The 21,560-nt window shown below is 56.7% G+C and overlaps 1 long non-coding RNA gene across 2 annotated transcripts; it reads left to right on the top strand.

Moving 5' to 3' along the window:
• The first annotated feature begins 5,149 nt into the window (after nt 1-5,149).
• Nucleotides 5,150-11,900, top strand: LOC132222226 (uncharacterized). Of its 2 annotated transcripts, XR_009450165.1 has the most exons (7): nt 5,150-6,136; nt 7,455-7,563; nt 7,715-7,924; nt 8,311-8,883; nt 9,054-9,230; nt 9,520-9,643; nt 11,118-11,900. It is a non-coding gene; the product is annotated as an uncharacterized LOC132222226 (long non-coding RNA). The 2 variants fall into 2 exon arrangements; XR_009450164.1 differs by having other exon boundaries at nt 7,455-7,924.
• The last annotated feature ends 9,660 nt before the right edge of the window (nt 11,901-21,560 follow it).

Raw genomic sequence — 21,560 nt, 5'->3', positions numbered from 1 at the left:
AAATGTGGGTGGAGGAGTTGGGGAGCCCACTGAGCTCTGTCTGGGCTGACCAGACCTGCCCAGTAGGGCTCCATGGGGACAGGGAGGACCCCTGGGGTGTCCCCTTGCCCTGCCGACTCTCCGTCGCATTTTCAATGGCAACACCCTTCTTCTGTCCATAGGGTTTCATGCCACCAGCGCATCTCAGTGGCCTGAGGTTATGATCCCACTTGCAGACTGCAGCCCGAGCAGGAGAGTACCGAGCCAATCATGACTTGTAGGGGACAGAGGAGGACTCGGTGACTTAGCTGTGCCCCCATCCTGGGCAACTCTGCCCCCTTGAACCCCAAGACACCTTCCCTGGTTACTGCTGCTTGCTTTCCTCCTATGTGGGGGAAGCTCAGTACTGCCCAGAACTGGGTGTAGTTCTTGCCTCCTACGGCCTCAGCTCTGCCGGGAGCCTCCTGCGCACAGAGAATGCACCTGGGTTAGACCCCAGTTTAGAGGGTCCCAGACCTAATGACAGGAGGCGGGAGCCACCTCCACCACCACGGCCACCAGCATCCACACACGCATAGCACTTGGTGCCAGGCTGTTTCTACGCAGCATCCCTTCAGCCGCTCACAACCACTCCATAGGGCGGGTCCCACCATGATAAGGGAACTGAGGCTCAGAGAGGCCAGACCACTTGCCCAAGGTTGCGCAGCAAGTCAGCGACCGTATCGGTATTCAGACTGCCTCTGCCTGCCTTCCCAGCCCACTCGCTCCATTATATCTTCAATTCTTCTTTCCCACTGTCCTGGGGGGTGGGTGAGGCAGGCTTTCCTTACCCCCCACACTGGCTCCGCTGCTCCCCATTTTTCCTAAGATGCCTTCTCAGACCTCAGCGGGCAGGAAAGCGTGCCAGCAGCTCGCTAACTGAGCGGATATTTATGCCTGTGCAAACACCACGCACAGCTTCTGCATGATTTGGAGCTAAATGCAGTGTTCCTTAATTGATGTGCATGTAACACACAAGAATATTACACCTATTAGAACTCACAGACAATTACCACTCCCAGGGCCACGGCCGCCACCACGTCCCCTAGACAAAGGCTCTGGGGTGGCCCCCGCGCTGGATTAGTTGCCCAGGGAAATGCTCTGTCCACTTCGTATTTTGTGCATCAAAGTTTCTACGAGCTATGCTACCAGGGCTGATGGGGCATCAAAGGTTTTTTACTTTCCAGCTTCCCCAAACCTCAAGGGGCTCATTGTCTACCTTGTTTGGACTGTTTCTAAAAGAAAACAAAACGTCGCCTCTTCCAGGGAGCACCCTCGGATTGCTTCAGCTCCTCCAGGTACTTTTCTCCACCGATATCCCACAGCACCTAGGCTATATGAGGGCAGGGACCCCAGCTGGGACACACCTGGGATATCCAGAGGGCCTCAGCTCTCACAGTGGTGAGATGAGGTCCAGAAAGCGTTTCCACGGCTCTCAGGGGCTGCAGGGAGAATGAAGCGAGGTGTGGGTTTTGTGCAAACCTGCAGCGACTTAGATGCAGCATCTTCTCTGTGCATGCATCATTCCATTTGTCTGATGGGCATGCCGATACCTTCCTGGGGAGCTGGGTGGGGGTGCTAAAGGAGCTGTCCTCATATGTAAAGAGTCAAGCCTGGTGCCAAGTCCTGGGGCACAGGGCCCAGGGCCTGGAATATTACATAAGTCAGGCATCTTGTTCCCATTTGAAAAACATTTGTTGGGCACCTACTGTGTGCAAGGGCGAGACTGGGAGCTTAGACACAGGCATGACCTCCTGCTTCAGGAAGCTTCCAGTCTGGTTGGAGAACAGGGTATGGGCAATAAGCCCACAGACCATGGCTAATCCTGGCTCATGACATATGTTAGGAAGGAAATCATCTACATGGCAAGTGATGGGTAAGGTCTCTTTTTGGGGGTGGTCCAGGAGGGCTTCCCGGAGGAGGTGCCCTCTGAGCAGAGGCCTGAAGAAAGAGGAGATGTTGCCAGGTGACAAGGAGGATGAGCAGCCTCCTGAAGTTGGCCCATGTCCCCTTGTCACTCATCATTCCCCGGCCGCTGATAGGATGGTGGCAGATGCATCTCTGGTTTCTCCTGTGGTTGCTTCTTGGGGGTCTACTCCCAGATAAACTGACCCCGGGGCCTACCGATCGCAGGGCCTACCGATGACCCCTCCCAAGCAAAGACTCTCAGGGGTCAGGGAGTAGCAGATTGCTCTGGGCTCCCAGCTTGGGGCACCCCTAGAGTCCTCCCAGGTAGACCTTTCCCCAGGGGCCCCCAGGCCCCACCTGTCCAGGCTACAGGGATTAGGAGGGTCCCCAGAGCTGCCTGTCAGATCCCTCCCCAGACACCGCTTTCAAAAAGGATTAAATAAATACATCCAGTAGGAGGGGGAGCCCCGGCTCTCACTGCCCGCGGGCGGGAAATTAAATAATGTTCATTTCTGCCGCTGCGAGCCGGGACAAGGCTGGCCGAGCCGCGGGGCCAGGCCGGGAGGCGGCCGCGACTGGCAGCTCATGGCAAGCCCTAAATCAGAGGAGCCGATGAAATTTCTAATAGCAGGAGCGCGACTGGCATCGGCGAATAAATAAAGTTCCCTCTGGAAAGGCAGCTTATTCCAGCCTGGCCGCCAAGGATATTAAAGCCGGGAGGACTGGCGGCTGCGGCCGGCTGGATCGAGGCCAGAAGCCAGCTGGGCCCGGGAGGTGAGCCTTGCCCCAGGAGAGGCCCTGCTGCCCCTGAATCGTCCCCGGGGTGGAGCCCCGGAGCCTGCCCAGCCCTGAGCTGGGTGGGTGCCTATTTGCAGCAGGAGGGTGTGAATGTGTAGGGCGGGTTTTATTACGCCCATTGCCCAGGTGCGCAAGGGCTCAGAGAGGCAAGCTGGCCTGACCAAGGTCACAGAGCTGGGAATGGTGCGCAGGGTGGAAGAGGGCAGATTCAAAGCCGGATCTGACTCCACCACCCCTTGCAGCCTCTGCAGCCACTTTCCAGGCTGCTCCTTGTGGAGTTGAGCCAGCCCAGCCTCCCAGGGACCCCAGTCCAGCGGGGGTGGGGAGACGTGTCCACAAATCACTCTCATGATGCCTTTCCCCCTGGCTCCAGTGGAGCTGAGGGACTGAGTCCTTGGACTCTGGAACCAGACTTCCTGGGAGAACCGAATCCTGCCTCCACCACCACCACAGGCAGCTGTGTGGCCTTGGGAAAGTTACCCAACTTCTCTGGGCCTCAGCTTACCCATCTGTAGAATGGGGATGGCAACAGCACCTGCCTGCCTTCTAGGGTGGATGTCAGGCTCCACTGAGGTGATTGGTGTAGAGGGCTTGGTGTGGGGCTTGGCACGAGTGCCTTGTAAGCAGGTGCTTTCATTTCTTACCGTTCATTCATTCATTCATTCATTCATTCATCTGTCCATCATGCATCCATTCATTCTCCGCTGTGGTCACAGTGCCTGGCACCTGATTGGTGCTCTGCACACATTTAATTTCCCAGCATTAGACTTGTCACTGCGGTGCTGGGGACACTGGCAGGGACAGGGGCAACATGGCAGGCTGGGGTCCCAGCCCTCACGACCCTGTGGTCTGGAAGGTCTCAGGAAGGTATTAAACAAGTCTTCATAGAAATAAAAAGGGAATGTTCAGGTCTGCAGGAGTGCAATCTGAGACTCATATCCCCTAGAGCCTTCGGGTGAGGGAAAGGTTCCCCCCATCCCAGGCACCGCTGGCCCCGTCCCCGGAAAAAGCTGGGAAACAGGGAGGAAAAGCAGGGTGAGTCCTTCGAGCCCCTCGGTGGGCCAGGCTCTAGGGCAGGCGAGGAAACCAGAGGACGTGAGAGGGCTCTGGGTCCTTCCTGCCCATTTTGCATATGGGCAAACTGAGGCCCCCAGGTCACCCAGCAGAGAGAGGAGAGCCAGAACCAGGATGGATTCTGGGTGTGCGCCCTTGTGGGAGGACGCGCACACACCAGCCGGAGGAGGTGTTCAAGCCCCCCAGCCAAGTGGTGTGCCCCTCTCAGCTCCGGGAACCCCGCCAACAGCCCCAGGAAGGAGGTGTGTGGGTCCGCCTTAGAGGGCAGGAGGCTGGGGCTTGGTGGGCCCATCACAGCTGGCAGGGAAGGGGCTGGGATTCAAAGTGGGAGCCAAATGCTGGAATGTGGGCTCAGGCCCCGGGGAGAGGATGGACATGGAAGGGGGTGGGGGTGGCGCCTAAGGGAGGCCAGGGTGAGTTGCTCCTTCAGTCCCCTCAGGCCTGGCCACTGCCTGGGACAGGCACGCAGGTCCCTCCCCGCTTCTTTCTTCCTCCCCATTGCCTCTGGGTTCTGGTTCCATTTCAGAATCTGACTTCACGTGGCCCGGGCCCTTTTGTGCAAACCGCAGAGCCGTTTTCTCCGTGATTATAAATTTTTTTTGGTTGTTTTGGAATCCAAAGTCTCTCTTGACAGGAAAATCGGTGCTGGAGGTTGGAGAAGCTGATTTCCTTCTCCATGCGAAAGCCATTACAGGCCTGTCCGGGCCGGAGCCCACGCATGTGTGCGCGCAGACGGTCCAACTCCCTTCCCTGCGCCCTGGAAAAGTGCGTCCAGCTGTCGGCCTGGAGCCGGCCCGGCGGAGGTAATGCAAACCAGGCCGCCTGGGAAGCGTCCTTTAATCAGGGCTTGTGTCCGCCCGCCGGACCCTGCTGCCATCGGGTGCCTGCCCTTTCCCGCGGGGTGGGGGCCCCTTCGTGGTGGCTGCAAAGACAGTGGGACCTGGGCCTGGTGGTCCTCCGGGGGAGGTGGCGGGAGATTCCTGGCCAATCCGGGTCCCTCTGGGTTGGCATGGGCATGGAGCCACAGGGCGGGGGGATTTGGCAAAGGCAGGGCCGATGCTGATGGGGGCAGAGGCAGCGGGCACCCTCGGAAGGTGAGGGTGGGGGCGGCCCGGGTGGGTAGGAAAGGAGGGTGCAGCGGGGAGGCAAGGGGACCTCAGGAGAGAAAGGGACGACAAGGAGAGCATGGAGGGCGATGGAGGGGGAATGGCGGACAAGGAAGTGGAGAAATGGAGAGAGACACAGAGAGAGGGATGTAATGGGGGAGAGAGGGAAGAAAAGGATCGGGAGGGGCCCAGGAGGAGGGGACGGGGAGGAAGGATTGAGGGAGGGAGGGAAGACAATGGAGGTAAACAAAGGAAGGAGATGGAGTAGGGATGAGAGAAGAGAAAGTACATCAGATGCTGAGATGATTGTCCAGGGTCTGAGGGAGGGGCTGGAATCGGGGCCTGGGTCGGATCCACAGGCCGCCGTGTGACCTCGGACAAGTTCCTTCCCCGCCCAGACCCCGTCTCCGCATCTCCAGCGAGAGGCACGTGCCAGGGCTGCGGTCCGGCAGCGGCTCCAGGGCCAGCCCAGGAGGCTGGGAGCCGGTGGGGAGGAGGCGCGGGCTGTGCAGGAACTGAGGTGCTTGCCTAGGAAAGTGCACGGTTTTGCCATGGCGTCTGCCACGGCCCACGAAACGGGAGGATTCCTCAGCCCACGGCCGCGGCTGCAAGCGCGTTTGAGAGCATTTGATTTCTGTGTTGACTTTGGTGCTGGGCCTGACGTCCAGCAGCATGAGACGAGCTGCTTCCAAGGCCAGGAGATTACGTGTGTGTGTGTGTGTGTGTGTGTGTGTGTTCACACTCACATGGGTAACACGCCCTCTCAAGGCTTCATGGCACGCTGCCCGGAGTCCTCGTTGTCCCAGGGGAGTGGGTTCTGGTCCTGACTGGGGAGACCCTCTGAGAGCAGTGCCTTTGGTCATGCCGTGACCTGGGGTGGCCCAGCCAGGCCTCTGCCATCTCCCGTGGGGCCAGCCTTCAGGACTTAGAGAATCCAAGCCTAGGATGGTGCTGAGGATGAAGAGACCTGGGAGAGGGAATCCAAGGTGGGGGTCCCAGTTGCCCCCCAGCTCTGAGCTCCTCTTCCTCATCTGAGAAATGGGCCTCAGTTTCCTCATCTGTGAAATGGGCCTAGCGATGCCAGGGACTGCCTCGCAGAGCTGCTGTCAAGATGAAGGCAGCAAGATGAGCTTCTCTGACCTCACCCTCCTGGGTCTTCCATCCCTGCCCGACCACCGCCCTGTCCTGCTTGTGGTAATGTCTCCCCACCGCTAGCTGTGAGCTGTGAAAAGGTAGGGACCAGGCCTATCGGCTCACCTTGTAACCCAGTGCCCAGCACATAGTAGGTGCCACCAAACATCACTGCCTATCTGCTGTGCCATCTCCCCCTTGCCACCCTAGGACCCCAAAATGCCCATGCCTACCCTGACTCAGAGACACGAGCCCGGGGTTATATCCCAGCCCCCTCTCCACTGTCTCTGTGAGACCTTGGGTGTAACACTCGGGGCCTCAGTGTCTCCATCTGTAAAATGGGTCCAGGCAGGCCTGTGGTGGCCACCTCTCCTGGTTGTGGAGAGGAGAGGGGAAAGGTGGTGCTCAGTGGAGGTCCAGGAGGCTTGTCCTCACTGCTTGCAGGAGCACTGGGTCAGGAGTCTGGAGGCCGGGGCCTGTGCCCGGGCTGGCCCCTGCGGGGTGGGAGGTGGGACTGGTCGGTTTCCCACCTCAGATTAGTCCATCTCCCAGTGTCTCTGGATTCCCAGCTCCCGGTTGTCCGTTGGCTCCTGGCTCTGGCTCCACCGCCCTGGCTGCCTTTTATGTTCTTATCTCCCCTCTCTGTTCAGCGGCCTTGTCCCCCACCCCCCCCCCACCCTGAATTCATCCCTTGGAGAAGGTCATGTGAGGGGGAGGGAGGGCCCTGCCTGCCTGGCGGGCTTTATCTGTAATCTAACGCTGGCCCCAGGGACAGGGGTCAGGGCACTGCCCGAGTGAGACAGGCGGCCATCCAGTCGGGCTCCCGGAGAGGGAACTGGGGGGAGGGGACCTTGTGGGGGTGGAAGGAAAGACAGTGGTAGGGGGGTTGGGGCTGCCCTGTCTTTGCTCCTGAAAGGGGGAGGTGCATCTCCAACTCCAGGCCTGTCTGCGCCGCCGTCCTGTGGTTTTGGGCAAATCATTCCGCTTCCTGAAGCCTCAGTTTTCCCCCCAGCAAAATGGGGCCAGGGGAGGAGCCAGGACCCCTGCGGTCCTCATGGGGCTCGATGGCTGGGCTCCGGGGGGTTCCCTCCATCAGCGGGATCTGGGGCTCCCCGGGGAGTGTTTAGTCGGGCTGCCGGCCTGGATGGCGACCCCCAACAGAGCCACCCAGCACCCCTCCGCCAAGACACATTTCCTTGGAGGGCGTTTTGTGTTTTTTTTTAAGGCGAGAAACAGCATGAAGAGCTCTCCCCCGCCACTTCTTGTATTTCCTTTATAGTTTCCTTTGTTCTATATTTAATTTTTGGTTTTAAACCCAGTTGAGAGATGGGCGCATCTCCGGTGGCTATTGATTTATTATTTATGGCGAGTCCTACGTCGCTTTAATCGCGTCTTCTGTCCTGTCCTTATTCTCCGCAGCTGAAGGACAACCCAAGGAAGCCGTCCCAGACGTCAGAGGCCCCTGGAGGCATTTTGGTTTGTCTCCACGTGGCCACCTGTGGGAATGAAGCCAGGATCGCTTTTTGGGGTGCGCTGGCTCTAGCTTTTTGGGGTGCGCTGGCTCTAGCTTTTCTCAAAGGACAGAGATGCAACCCGGAGCCTCAGCTGAGTGGCGACCATTGCTACATGGGCCCCAAGCGCTGTGTCCTCTTCTTCTGGCCTCTCCTTCCGCGTCCAAGGAACCCCAGGACTTGCTTTGAGGAGCAGCCCCCTCCGTGGCGCTCACTGCAGAACAGCAGCCACACCCATAAATAACTGCACGAATAATCCCGATTCACGCTCCTACGATCCGGCACTTACTGAGAGCTCTGCAGCCGACAAATGCCAAGGGCTCGATCGAATCAGCTTCATCAGACTCAGGCGCGGGGCGTGTTATTCCAAGTTCACAGGTGAAGATGCTGCGACCAGCGGAGGGGAGGAGCTTGCCAGGGGGACTGGGGGAGCCGGACCGGCACCTGGCGCCTGAGCACTTACCTAGGAGTCCATCCTGCCTCCTCGGAGGGCCAGGCAAGGGAGGGACCGGGAGGGACCCAGACGGTCACTGTCCATGTGCCTGGTATCTGGATGCTGGGCTGTGGGTCTGGCCAGGTGGGCATCCTCCCTGATCCTCAGAGGGCATATGCCGTCCAGCACGGGGGTTGGCCTGGGGTAGGTCTGGGGTGGGATGGGGTCTTTGCTCCAGGGCTCTGTCCAGGGTGCTGTTCAGGGCTGTGGTCAGAGGATTAGGTGACCGCAGCTGGGGCTCATGGCGAGATGATCAGATTTTCATTTCCAGAATCTCAGATGGCAGCCTGGAGCTCTGCCCTTCGCAGACATCTGAGATCGAAATCCCACAAGAACCTTCACGAGGGTAAGTGGACGTGCGGGGTTGAAGATGGCTGCACATTCTCTGCCCATCCTGCCATCGAGGGGCGGGGTCGGTGCGCCTCCTTTCGGATCTGGGCTTGCTGGTAACTTGCTTTGACCGGTAAAAAGCGATGAAAGGAATGTTCTGGAACTTGGGAAGCTAGGTCAGATGATGCCCTGCGGCTTCCACCTGCAACTGGTGGGACCCTTGCTCGCAGAGCGCTGAGCCGCCATGTTGTGAGGAGGCCCAAGCCACCCGAAGAGGCCCTGGAGCACGGGATGCCTGTGGAGGCAGAGGGGAGTCAAGGGGCCGCACCTGTGAGCAAAGAGGCCGTTTGGAAGTGGATCTCAGCTGCCGCCTCACCGGCTGGCAATGAGCTCTCTCCTGCTGAGCCCTGAGTTCCTGACCCATAATGCTGTGGGCAAGATAAAGCGGTGGCTTAAACCACGTGCCTTCCAGGGAGCTGATGAGCTGATCACACAGCCAAAGGTAACTGGAACGGTGAGTACCACGGCTGCCCTGTGAGAGGTGAGGCAATGCCATCGGAGAAGGGGAGAAGGGAAGGGATTGTCGGGGTCCCACAAGGAGGATCAGAGCCCAGGGCAGTGGCTCCCCAGGCTGGGCCTCCGTCCCTCTGTAAACTTACAATTTACTCCCACTTGTTCTTGTAGATAATCAGAAGACCCAGATCAGCCAAAGGGAAGAGATTCATCGTTGTCAGCACCCTCGGCAGGCAGTAGCGCCTACTCCCGGGTGTCCTCCCTCCAGCTCTGCCCGTGGCGATAGGACATGATCCATTTAAATACGGAGTCGCCGTAGAGGTGCGTCAGGATCGAAAGGGAGGCCAGGTCCAGTCTCTCGCTGAATGACTTTCATTTTTACGTCCCGCTGAAATGATGTGATTGCAGAGTTGGGCAGAGTGGGGGAGAGGAGTTAAGCTTCCTGTGCAACTCGCCTCTGTGGACTGGCTTTGGCCTCCCACTGCCCCCTGCCCCCTGCCCCCTGCCCCCTGCCCCCTACCCCCTTCCTATGCTGAAGCCCTAACCTCCACCGGATTTGGAGATGGTGTTTGGGAAGCAATGAGGGTGAGAGGAGGTCATGGGGGTGCTGATGGAGGGGTGCTTGCTCTCTCTGCAGCTCTCAAAACACAATCCTCATCCCAGAAGGTGACCCTCATGAGGGCGGAGCTTGTCTGTCTGTGTCCCATGTCCGGGATGCCAGCTGGATCAGGGGCTGTGCCCAAGAAGTAGTGGACGAATTGGTGAGTAAATTCCCTGTCTCCCCACTGCACCATCCGCTCCAGAAGCTCGGAAAGCATTTGGAAAGGGAAAGAGATTAACAGATGAGGGTGGGATCCTGGCTCCCCTATCTGTTAGCTGTGGGAGCAAAACACCCTCTCTGAGCCATTTTTCCTCTCTATGCGAAATGGCAACGGTTGCACTTCCTTGATGATCGCAAAACACCTGGTGCACGCTGGCTCCTCATTGGCGCCCATCGATCGGAAAGAGCCGATGGGCCCACGGGCCTTACCTGGAGGATGAGAGACGTTTCCAGTGCAGGGTCTGTGTCTCTTACAACCCACGAGGCCACGGGCTCCTCCTCACCAGGTGTGGTTTGCACATGTGCTGGAGACAATGAATATGGTGATTGCAGGCAGCCAATTGAGTAGCCTGTGTTCAGGAATCTGATGGTGGCAGCCAATGGGTGCGTGCCAATCTGCATATTGGCTCAGTACCATTAATTATGCATCCTGGGCCATGAATCCCCATAGTATGCCTGTGTGCATGCTGCGGAACGGGGCTTTGGGTCCTGACTGAGGGAGGATGCTTGAGGAAGCCCCTGGAATGGTGGGTGGGAGGTGGGAGGGCACACCTCACATGGTGGCAGCCAATCAACGTTGAGCCAGATTGAGCTATGCCCTTGCATCGGCCACAGAAATGGCTCTTCAAACCTGGGGTTGCCAACTGGTAGATGGCAGGACTGATCCAGCCCGTAGATGTGTTTTCTTAGGCCTGAACAAGCATTTTTTAAAAAAATGGATATAATCTACTTATACAAGGTGGGCATGCCAGTTTGCCACAGTCCCCACTCCTCCTTACTGTCTCCCACTCCACCTACTTCACTCCGTTTCCTGCCTGGTCCCTTTGGGCATTTGAATCGACGACAACTAGAGATCAGGGTTTTATCAGCATTTTAAAAATTGCTGTCTCCCTCAGGAAGTCTTTTAGACATTGTTCCGCACTTGTCCCCACCCCCCAGGGAAACGTTAACACCACAGGTGTAATGGATAGCTGTTGATGTGCTGTATGTACATCTGTGAGATGTTTTTGCCCCCCAAGGAACAAACTTGACCCCTATTCAGAATGTATGTCTAAATTATATGCTGTCTGCCTGCCTCTGGTGGTTCCCATGGCAGGGCAGGGATAGGAAGGGGGTTGGCAATGAGGCGATTTGTATAATTACTTGCCTCTTGTATTCCATTGGATATCTCCATGTTGGTCCCACTGTTTAAACTAGCTCTGGGGGGGGGGGGGTCCAGATTCCATTTAACTCTGCCCTTGCTTGTCTCCCCCCCCCCTCCCCCACCCCCACCCCCTACCCCGGGAGTGCCTAAATCCTCAGTGTTCCTCCTCCAGAAACTTTCTGGCCAATTAAATCAATTATTCATGAGTATTTTAGTGTCAGAGAGGGGAGCCTTTTAGGGAGTCACAATTTCTCAAGTTGCATTTATGCAGATGAGAGAGTGGAAGCTCAGAGAGGGTGAGGGACTTGCCCAAGGCTACACAGCAAGTCAGCAAGAGGTAGGAACCATGACCAGATGTGAAGGCCAGTACTTTGTATTCACCTCGATTGCTCCCTAAAGAGCGTTTCGTCCTCCTTGCATCACCCGGGCCTGGCACAGAGGCGGTGCTTGTGGAGCGTCACAGTGCACAGCAACACATTGACATGCCAAAGGCCCTGACAAGTCCTGAAGAAAAACAAGTAACTTCCGTTTTGTTGAAAATGCTGCTTTTCTTAAATGCGTTGGACCACAGAACGTGTTGGTGACTGTAAAACTTACCATGCCCTTGGGCACCAGAAGATAAGTCCATTTATCATCTTAAAATCCATCAAGAGTAAACTAGATTAAAAAAACAAACAGACATGTGGATATGTTCACACTATGGAATATTATACAACAGTGAAAAATAATAAGCGATAGCTCCTCACAGCAACATGGATTAATCTCACCGTTCGATGTTGACGGGATGAAGCCAGACAAAATAATAATGACACGATGGCTATTCTTACTGTTATTATTTCACGTATATAAAATCAGAAAGAAGCAAAATGAATCATGCTGTTCTCAGGCCTAAAAAATACCCAAGAATAGGATGATCACCAAAATCAGGAGAGGAATGAAATCTCGGGGAGGGAGGGGGAGGGGGCTGGAGGAGGGGCGCCTCTGGGTTCTGTTTCTTGTCGGATGGTTACATAGGTATTTGCTGGATGATGAATCATTAAATTGTGTAAAACTAGATTGTCTGCACTTTCCTGCACGTGAGTCATATTTCACAATCGAGAGGAGAAGAAAGTTGTGCTGTCTTTGGCTCCAAGAATGGTCTCCGGGGGCAGGAGTGGAGGCTGGGCGGCCTGAGAGGAGGTTGCCGCAGCCCCCGGGCGTGAGAGGATGTGGCCTGCGCTGTGGTGGGGACTACGGGACGGAGAGAAGCAGGGGGATATGAGAGGGACATGGCAGATAATCTGGCGACCCCCGCATGCTCATCGATGCATTTGAACCCCTCTCTCCGGGGCCTCTTCACCATAGTCCTTGCTCATCAGAACCGGCAGGCCAGAAGAGCCTGGTCCAGGCTGCCCGTGGGGAGAGCATCAGTGAACCCCATGCAAAGGCGGCCAGGAAAGGAGCCCAGGGAATGGAGTGCAAAGAGAGAGAGAGTGCAGCGACGTCCCTCACGGCTGTCAGCATGGGGCCCAGGCGCCCATTAGCTTTTTCTCAGGATCATTTCATTGGCCAACGCGCGCAGGTGGGGTGGCGGGCCGGCCAGGATGACCTGTGCAGATGTGATCAGGGGTCGGAGGCCGCGATCAGGGGGTGACCGGACCCCCAGGCGGCCGCCCCCAGCCCCCCGAGCCCCCTGATTTTCCAACGCCGTATTCTCTCCCACCTCCTCCGGGGATGACCGCAGTGTTTTCTGTCTGGCCGGCCAGGCCTGGCCGTGCTGGGGAACACAGGCCCCTTCAGAGGTGCCCCCCAGTCGGCCGAGCTGTCCGAACCCTGACAAGCTCTTGAGGGAAGCGGGCGTCGCAGCCCCAGCTGTGTAAATGTTTTTGGTTTTCCTGCTGAGGCTGGGGCTTGAGCCGGTGCCAAGACAAGCCTCGCTGGAGTTTTCTTTGGCAAGGCGGCCAGGCTCAGGAATGTCAGGAGAACTTTCCAAATGGGATGGTTGTCGGTGGGACCCGGGGCTGAAAGCTGAGCCTGGGTACACTCTGCCATCATCTAATTACTGCCCCCCAATTAGAGTCCGGACGTCGGGCCCGGCCTGGTCAGATGGGAGCCATTTTCTCTGGTCACTTTTTGGAGGGGCCTGGGCCAGCCAGGGGGCTCTGTGGGCATGGGAGGGAAGGTGGCTGTCAGCAGAGAAGGGGGTGCAGTTATGGGGGGCGGGGGGTGGGGGGCTGAACTCGGTCCCGGGCCCTGGCTGTGAAGCTGGGAGAGAGGCCCGCGGAGTCACGGTGTGTGTTTTCCCTCTCGCTGGGCTCCCTCTGGTCGACTGCGACTTGGACCCTTCCCCGGTGGATCTCACGGAACAGAAACCCTAGAGCAGCGTTTCCACATGCAGAACCCTCCAGGGGCAAGCGAACTACCTAAGGGAGTGACACTGGCCAGGAGTGAGGCAATAGGGAGGGGTGGGGCCTGGGGCAGCCTGGGGAGCGGGGGCCTCATCGAAAGGGGTTCGAGCGCCTCTGAGTTCCAGCGGATTGGCTCCGGGGGGCTGAGCGTGACTCCGATGTGGCCCACCCTCCCAAGGTTCCGAGAGAGACCCCAAATCTGTATTTTTCTTTTTTCTGTGACAAATCTCCCAATCTTTCAATCTTGGCAACTCCTTCGATTGTTTAAAAATGGTCGAGGCAGCTCTGTTAGCCAAACAAAACACATCTGGGAGCCGGATGGGGCCTCCAGACCACGCATGTGTGACCCCTGGATTCTCACTTCCTGACCGGTGACTGCAAGCGGCGTGGACAGCGGGAGACGGGGACATTGTTCGCGACAACAGCAGCCACCACGACAGCCTTCGGCCTGCGCTCCGGGCTGGCCTGGCGTTCTGCCGAGCACTTTGGAGCTTTGCTTAATTCTCACGTCACCCCGATGCACAGATATTATTAGGCACCGAAGTCTCAGAGCAGGGATGTCCCTCGGCCAAGGTCCCGCGGTTAATAAGCTGCAGCGTGAGGGTGTGATCCCAGGCCTGCCTGACTCCTAGCTCTGGGCTGCAGGCAAGGGACTTGCTTTGGTTGTTGCTGTTGTTCAATTCCTTCGTAGGTCCAGCAAACGTTTATTGAGGTATTACTATGTGCCAGGCACTGGGCTGAGTGCTTTGCAAAGATGAAGCGAGGGAACGTATGCAAAGTGCATAGAGCAGGTAGTAAGCATTCAGTTTGTTGTTGGCTCCTATTATGATTACTACTAGAGGCCCGGTGCACAAAATTCATGCACGGGTAGGGTCCCTAGGCCTGGCCGGTGATCAGGGCCGATCTGTGGGGCGACAGGCAGGGCGATCAGGGGCCTCCACTGGCACCTGCCTTGGCCGTCCTGGTGCCGCCTGCTCACCAGCCCCAACCCCCACCATCGCTGCTGGTGGCCTCCCTCTTCAGGGCGACTGGCACGGCAATTGGGGGGGGCCCTCGCTGGCACCCGCCTTGGCTGGCCTGGGGCCTGCAGGCTGGGGGCAGCTCCTGTGTTGAGCGTCTGCCCCCTGGTGGTCAGTGCGCATCATAGCGACTGGTCGTTCTGTCATTGGTTGATTTGCATATTAGGATTTTATTATATAGGATGATCATCTTGCTCCCACTACAGGAGGTGTGTCCTACACAGGCATGGCGGGGTGGGGTAAGGAGGAGATTGTAAAAATATGAGCAACATGTAGCCTCATCTTCTGAAGATGCCCAGCCCCGTGGGTCTCAACTGGATGCGTCCAGAGACTCTCTCCGTGACCCTGGTATTGAACTTCCCATCTCCAATCTGTGAAATGGGCAGCAGGGTGGCCTGATCAGGGTCCCTGGTCAAAGAAGCTCAGCTGGGAGGAGGTGGCCTTGGGCACCTCGACTCCCTGAGGTGCAATAGTGATGCTTGTGAAGGTGCCCAGCCAATTTGGGGGTGGAGGCTAGTGGACTTGGGGGGCGGGCAGCTAGCCCTGCAGTACTGGGGAGGCAAAGTCAGGCAGGGTACAAGGATGGCACTGGCTGAGGCCCTGAGACCTTCTCTGTGGGAGCAGAGAGGGTCTGTAATGGCCTGGCGTGCATCGTGTGCAGAGCATTTTACTTTTGGCAAAGCCAGGCTGTGAAGCCAGCCCTCCCCTGCTCATGAGCAGTCACTGGCTCCCCATTGCCTCTCACACTGCTCACAGCGAGGCCTGCGTCAACGTCTGAGGAGTGAGTGAGTGTGAACCAAGGAACACCATGCATGTGCAGGGCCAGTCCCTCCCAATCCACCCGGCCATGGCTTCGGCTCCACGTGGAAGGCAGTTTGAACGAGGTTGGGTGGGGAGAGTCGGAATGTGCTCGGACAGGATTCCGGGGAGACCTAGGAGTGGGGACACCTGGTGTCCCCGGATGCTGACTTCTCCATTTTACTTGGGTCCCATTTCATGACTAGCAGTCCTGCTGGGAGAGTGTCTTTAACAAAAATGCCATTGACTGTGTGGCTGAGGAACAGACATGTGTTTCTCACAGTTCTGGACGCTGCAAGTCCAAGATCGGGGCGCCAGCACAGTGCAGTGCTGGGGGGGGGGCTCTTCTGGGCCACAGACTGTAGACTCCTTGTTGTGCCTTCACATGATGGGTGCCAAGAGGGTGCAAGCTCTAACTCCCGACCCCGAGGAGGACAGGAATCCCATTTATGAAGACCCCACCCTCATGACTACGTCCAACCCTCATCACCTCCCGAAGGCCCCGCCTCCACATGCCATCGCCTGGCGGGGGGGGATAGGGTTTCATCATGTGGATTTTAAGGGGCCACAAACATTTAGTCCATGAGCCGCCTTATTTTCCAGCGCCTTATTCTCTCCCGCCTCCCGGGATGACCGCAGTGTTGTGCTGCCTTTGGTTCCAAGTGAACCCCAATCTTGACAATGGAGTGAATCCCAATCTTGACAATGACCACCGTGACAATTTGTGCTTGTTGTGTGCCCAGCACAGTGACATGCCATTGGATCCCGACATCTGCCCTGTTATTCTCATGCCACAGAAGGGGAAACTGAGGCTCAGAGAGAAGTCATGCAGCAAGTGAACGGGGAAGCCAGAACTCGAACCCAAGCCTCTTTGCATCGGGACACTGCTTTCACCAGCACGTCCTGTTTACCCACAATCCTCAGAGGTGCAGACATCATGGTCATCCCTACCCCACAGGTCAAAGAGGCCACAGAGAGGCCCGCCCACAGGCCTCCAGCCCTATGGTGAGGCCCCAGGACTCAGGTCCACCTCCCAACATCACCACCCACAGCCCCACCCCCAGCCATGGCAGGTTCAAGGGATGCCCGCCCCACCCTCCCCCCACCCATCAGATGTGGTTAAAAGCCGATCAGACGTGAACTTCCCACCCAGCAAGGTCTCTAGGGGTTCCCAGGCGGTGTTGCAGGGGGTGGGCGTGCCCCCTGGCGCCCAGTGAGCCTCCTGAGGTGGGTGATTTGGAATCGGAACACACAGGGCGCTTCCAGGTCTGTAACGAGCAGGGAGTGAGCGGATAGATATGCTAATTTCATTATTCATGTACATAATTACAACCCAGAAGTTGGCAGCCTTCTAGGTAATGACAGGAGGGAAGGGGAAATTTACCTAACTTTCCTAATATATGTGTGGTATTATTTAACTCTTAAATGAAGACCGGGGACCTAATTCATTTTCGCAAGGCTGGTGAGTGCGAGGCATTGAAGCCGACCTTCACTGCACCTCTGCCGGGTAATCCTTCCTTCCTTCAACAGAGATCTACCTACGGGTGCCAGGCTTTGTGCCAGTCTGGAGGTGGCCATGGCAGTGGAAGCCCATCCCTGCCCTGGCAGCTCACGGTCCAGGACATAAATAAGTGAAACAAGAAGCTGACAGAGCGAGAGGGACACGATAGAGGAAGAGTGGGCGGCAGGAGGGGCTGGGGGCACAGCGAGAGGGAAGTCAGGGAGGGCTTCCAGGAGGAGGAGGCATCTGCACTGAACCTGAAAGGTGATGGAGGAGAGCTGTGCATTGGAAGTGGGGAAAGGCATTTGTGATGGGTGGGAGGGGAAACAGCTTGGGCAGAGGCCCAGCGCTGAGCCCATGTGGCGTGTCTGAGGAGGCCAGGCTGGGAGCAGGGGAGAGGGGCATTGGCATGCAGTTCTGAGAAAGGACTCAGGGTTCAAATCTGAAAGTCCCATGTGCTCAGTCTCCCTGGGAGCCCAGCGTGCAGAGGCCGAAGTGTCTGGGCCCACATCTCCTCCCACCCTCCCACTGATAAGGCCTGGGAAAGGGCAGTAGAGGGTTCTTTGAGGCCCATTTGGTGCCTGCTGGCCTGTGGTGGGCACCCAGCTGGGGCCAGCAGAACCCAGCCACAGAAGCCCTCCAAAGAGAGTTTGGAGCCCAGCCCTCTGGACGGGGAGGGGGCAGGGTCCAGAGTGGGGCCCCGTAGTCCCCAGCAGCCTGTGAACAAAGCCAGCTTTGGGCTTCCCCCCAGCTGGATATGGGGGCTTTGCCGACAGGCCTGGTCCCCTTGGGGGTGTGAAATTCTTGATTAGGGCCACTGTGGCCTGCCCCCTCCCCCCTGCTCCTCTTCCTGCCCCCCCCCTGCACTTGGGGGAGAGGGAACAGCTGCACAAACACAGGCCCAGGCGGGGAGGCAGCTGAGATGTGAGCCGCGGTCTGCCCAGCGGCCCACTCCCCACACTGTGCCCCACGGACACTTTCCGGGGACAACGTGTGTGTGCACAGCCCACATGAGCGCATGTGCTGGCCGGTGGAGGGTGGGAGGGTTACTGCACGTGTGTGTGCATTTGGCATATGCACACGCTGGGTGTGCGGCTCTGCGTGTGGAACATGTGTTAGGATGTGTGTATAGCAACTGTGTGTGCGCACAGGTTGAAAACAAATGACTGGGAGGGTGCGTGCATGTGGGAGTATGCATTAAGCACGCACACACGCATGTGTGTGGGCTCATGGCCATTGTCTTGACAGGAGCATGTGGACATGTGTGGGTGTGGGGTGTATGCATATGCAAGACTATGTTGGTACATGTGTATAAAGGGTGGATGTGTGTGGAAGGTATAGGTGTGTATGCATATGTATGTGTCATCTTCTTTCCCATGCATGTATCACAGATGGGCGCACATGTGTGAGATTGTGCTGGCCTGCGTGTATGTGTGTGTGTGTATGTGTGACGCACGGGAAGGAGAAGGGGTTTATGGGTGATGTCGTAACAGGTGAAGGTCTGAGTCAGGGCTCACCCCTTGCCCAAGCCCCCAAGTGAGTGACAACCCCATGGAATGTACCGGCCTCCAGGGGTACCCCCTGCCCAACCGCCTGGCATCTCCCCCAATGCCTGACCCCGTTCCCCCTCTGGCTGGTCTTGTGCGGCTGTGTTCCTGGGAGGGAACGTTTATTTTCCTTCAAGTCCGTCTCTCTGTAATTGTTTCCATGTATTTCCCTTGGTTTGTAGTTTGAAATCCATCCCCACCCCACTCCACTCCCCTGCCTGGGGCCTCGCTCAGTTCTGGGCAGGCAGATGGAGGCCCCCCCACTGGGCAAGTGGGGGCCTAGGTGAGGACCTCCATGTACCAGGCACCTGATGGGGTCACTGACACCCCTCCAGGCACCCAGCCCTCCCCAAAGTCTTGAAAGCCGAGACCTTTACATAAAACAAGAGGCCCGGGATGTATATGGTCCCCCCATCAGACACCCTGCCTCAGGCTCTCAGTCTGTAGAGGTTGCCCAGACTCCAGAGCAAGCCAGGTTGGGAGCCCAGATCCCATCTCAGGAGCCAGGCCCCATGGTGCCTACTACGCCGCCTCACGGACCCGCCGCCCCGCCCCCTTCGCGCCTGAGGAGCAAAAATGAGCAAATGGCTGTTAGGAGGTGCAGGGCGAGTCTGCCGTAATCCAGGTTAAAATGGAGATGGAAAGAAATTTATAGGATTCCACTTTCCGCATCTCTCCGGATCCCTCATCGAGCCGGTAATATATTCACCCTTCTTGCTAACACACTTTTTAAAATGTTAATAGACTGTAAATTACTTTTCTTTTTTATACTTCTTAAAATAAGCGTTTCCTCTTGTAGATGAGAGACGACGCGGGAGTTACGGGCTTGGTTTTATTACTGTCGAGATGAGATGGACTGTACAGAGCTCATACAGCTTTTATAGGAACTATTTTATTTATAAGAATTTTCCTAATGTCAGATGGATGTGACATGCCTGGCTTCTCTCGGCCCAGTCTGGAGAGGAGAGCAGAATTTAACATGGCTGGGCCTGGGTTGCATTTCTTCGCCCTGGAAACTCCAGAATTGTAGAAGGAATTCATTCTTTAGCAGCCCTCATAGGGTAGCTTTCCAGTTTCTACTTGCATGCTTCTGGTGACGGGGAGCTCACTTCCTACCAAGACAGCCAGTCCCCAGTGAAAGCTCCAACACTTCCTACAGTAACATCCGCTTATGGGTCTGAGCTCAGCTCTCTGAGGCTAGAGAGAAAAATCTCCGCACAAGACACCTGGGCACCCTCCCAGAGATTTAAGGCAGCCACCATGCCCTATCCTCCTTTTCCTTTTCTTTGCATGAACATAGCCCCCTGGTCCTTTAAATATGTCTCCATCCTTTCTTATCTCACCCACCCTCCGAAATGCATTCAGTATTCTTTTCTCCAAGGTCAGAAGGACTATCTTAGTTTCTCTTTGTTTACCAAGACCATTTATATACCATTAGCACTCCTGGAAAATACCAACCCAGGTCATGTTTGTAAGGATTCCCTGCTCAAATCCATTTTGGAAAGGCTGGGCTAAGTAAATAGAAACGGGTTCCTTTGCAGCAGGACTTATCAGAGCCTTTATACGATCCATGCACACCATGACTCTCCAAAATGGGTGCCGTAGGCAGCATTTCACAAACTCAAGTGATGTGAGCCACGGACGTTCAAAGGGCATCCTAGAGGGGATGGGCACTGCAAACAGCTCAGAAATGCTGCTTGGCCGCGGCACGGTGGTTCTGCCAAGGGTTACTGCAGTGGAATCTGTTTCCTGTGGGTGCCGGAATGATGCTCTGACCGAGGCAAGGACGCATTCAGGCCTGCTCCTCAGCCTGGCGGCCTGCAGTTTGCCTCCTTGCTCCAGGCTGTTTTCCCATGACGTGCAATGAACAAAGGGGATTGGATAGCCTTTCAAGCCGCCTGCAGCCCTGATGTGCTGGAAAGCTGTGGTCTGGGGCAGGTGGGTTTGGGCTTATGGGACAGTCACGTTAGAAAGGAATCTAGCTCCGCCACGGATTACCTCTGGGACCTCGGCAATGACTTCACCTCTCTGACCTCCAGACTCCTCCTCTGCGATCTGCTTCATCTCACAGGGCAGAGGGAGCCCAAGGCCTGGCCCAGAGAAGATGCTTGAGAAATGCCAGTGGCTCATTCCAAGCTTTTCCTGCATGACCTCACGGGTGCCATTCCCGCCCCTGCCTCAGGGCCTTTGCACATGCTGCCCTTTCTGCCGACAACACGCGTTCAGGCTGGGATACAGTGGCGTGTGACAGATGCTCAATAAACACTTTCTGAACCGTTGGGAGATGTAACCTGTCGTCTTCCTCCTGAAGCCTCCGGTCTGGCGAAGCGTAAAATCTTGTTCTTCCCCGAGAGAAGCAGGAGCCCCTCCCGCACATCAGGTCCCACACCCCCCGCAAAGCAGTTCCCCGCAGCCCCTGGGGCAGGCAGGGTGTCAGCTGGGGGCTTGCCAGTCATGCACCCTGACTACCTAGCCCAGCCAGGCACCCTCGTCGACGTCATCTCAGCAAAATGCAGGCGATGTGATCAGGGCAGACTGCTGTCCCCTCTCCCAGTTGCCCGTGCTGGCCACCAGCTTAATCAATCCTGAACAATTGGCCACAGGCCTATTTCCTTTAAAATGATGTTCCCTCTAATTAGCTCTGACAGGACGTGGTGCCGGCGCCTTCTTCTCCCTTCTCAACTCATCAGGGCGCGCGTGAGCACCGCGGCTGAGGTCATTGAATATCTTCTTGAAACAAACAGGCTGGAAGGGGGCGGTCTGGCCTCCCGGAGGCTGAGCAGACCTCCTAGCGGGGTTCCATGAGGCCGGTCCGGGGCATCTCCTGAGAACAGGGCAGTGTCTATATCCCCGGAAGGCTCTGCTCACCCCAACATCTCCTGCCATCTGCTCGGTGCTTGCCGGATAATCCACTGTTTGTTGGACCTTCTGGGTGAAGGGCACTGGGATTGAGAGCCTGATGGCCTGGATTCAAATCCCAGCTAGGCCATTTTGGAGCTGTGTGATCCTGGGCCAGTTGCTTAACTTCTCTGTGCCTTAGTTTCCTCCTATGTGAAATGAAGGTGCTAGTATCTCCTGGGTTGTATGTAGAGCAATGCCTGCACATAGTAGGCACTGTGTCAGTGACCACTATTACTGTCAAAGGCCCTTTATTGAGGGGGGAGGCATAGGTGTGGGGGGGAATATCATGGAGGATCCGTGGGGACTCTATCTACTTTGGAAATTATATTTTCAAGGTAACCTTTTGACCCTTTGGGCCAATGCACATGAAAAGTGGGTGAACCCAATCGTGGCTACAGAGAAACGTAGAGTTCAAGAGACAGAAATTGTGGCGTGAAATGCTGAAGCAGCCAGGGGCCTGGGAGGTCATGTGGGCCAACCACCTTGCTTTTCAAATGGGGAAACAGGCCCAGAGCAGCGGAAGAACTTGCCCAAGGTCACACAGGGAGAAAGAAGGTGACG

The sequence above is a fragment of the Myotis daubentonii genome, chromosome 19 (assembly GCF_963259705.1).
Source record: "Myotis daubentonii chromosome 19, mMyoDau2.1, whole genome shotgun sequence".
NCBI classification, from domain to species: domain Eukaryota; kingdom Metazoa; phylum Chordata; class Mammalia; order Chiroptera; family Vespertilionidae; genus Myotis; species Myotis daubentonii.
This window is presented reverse-complemented; position numbering and strand designations above follow the sequence as displayed.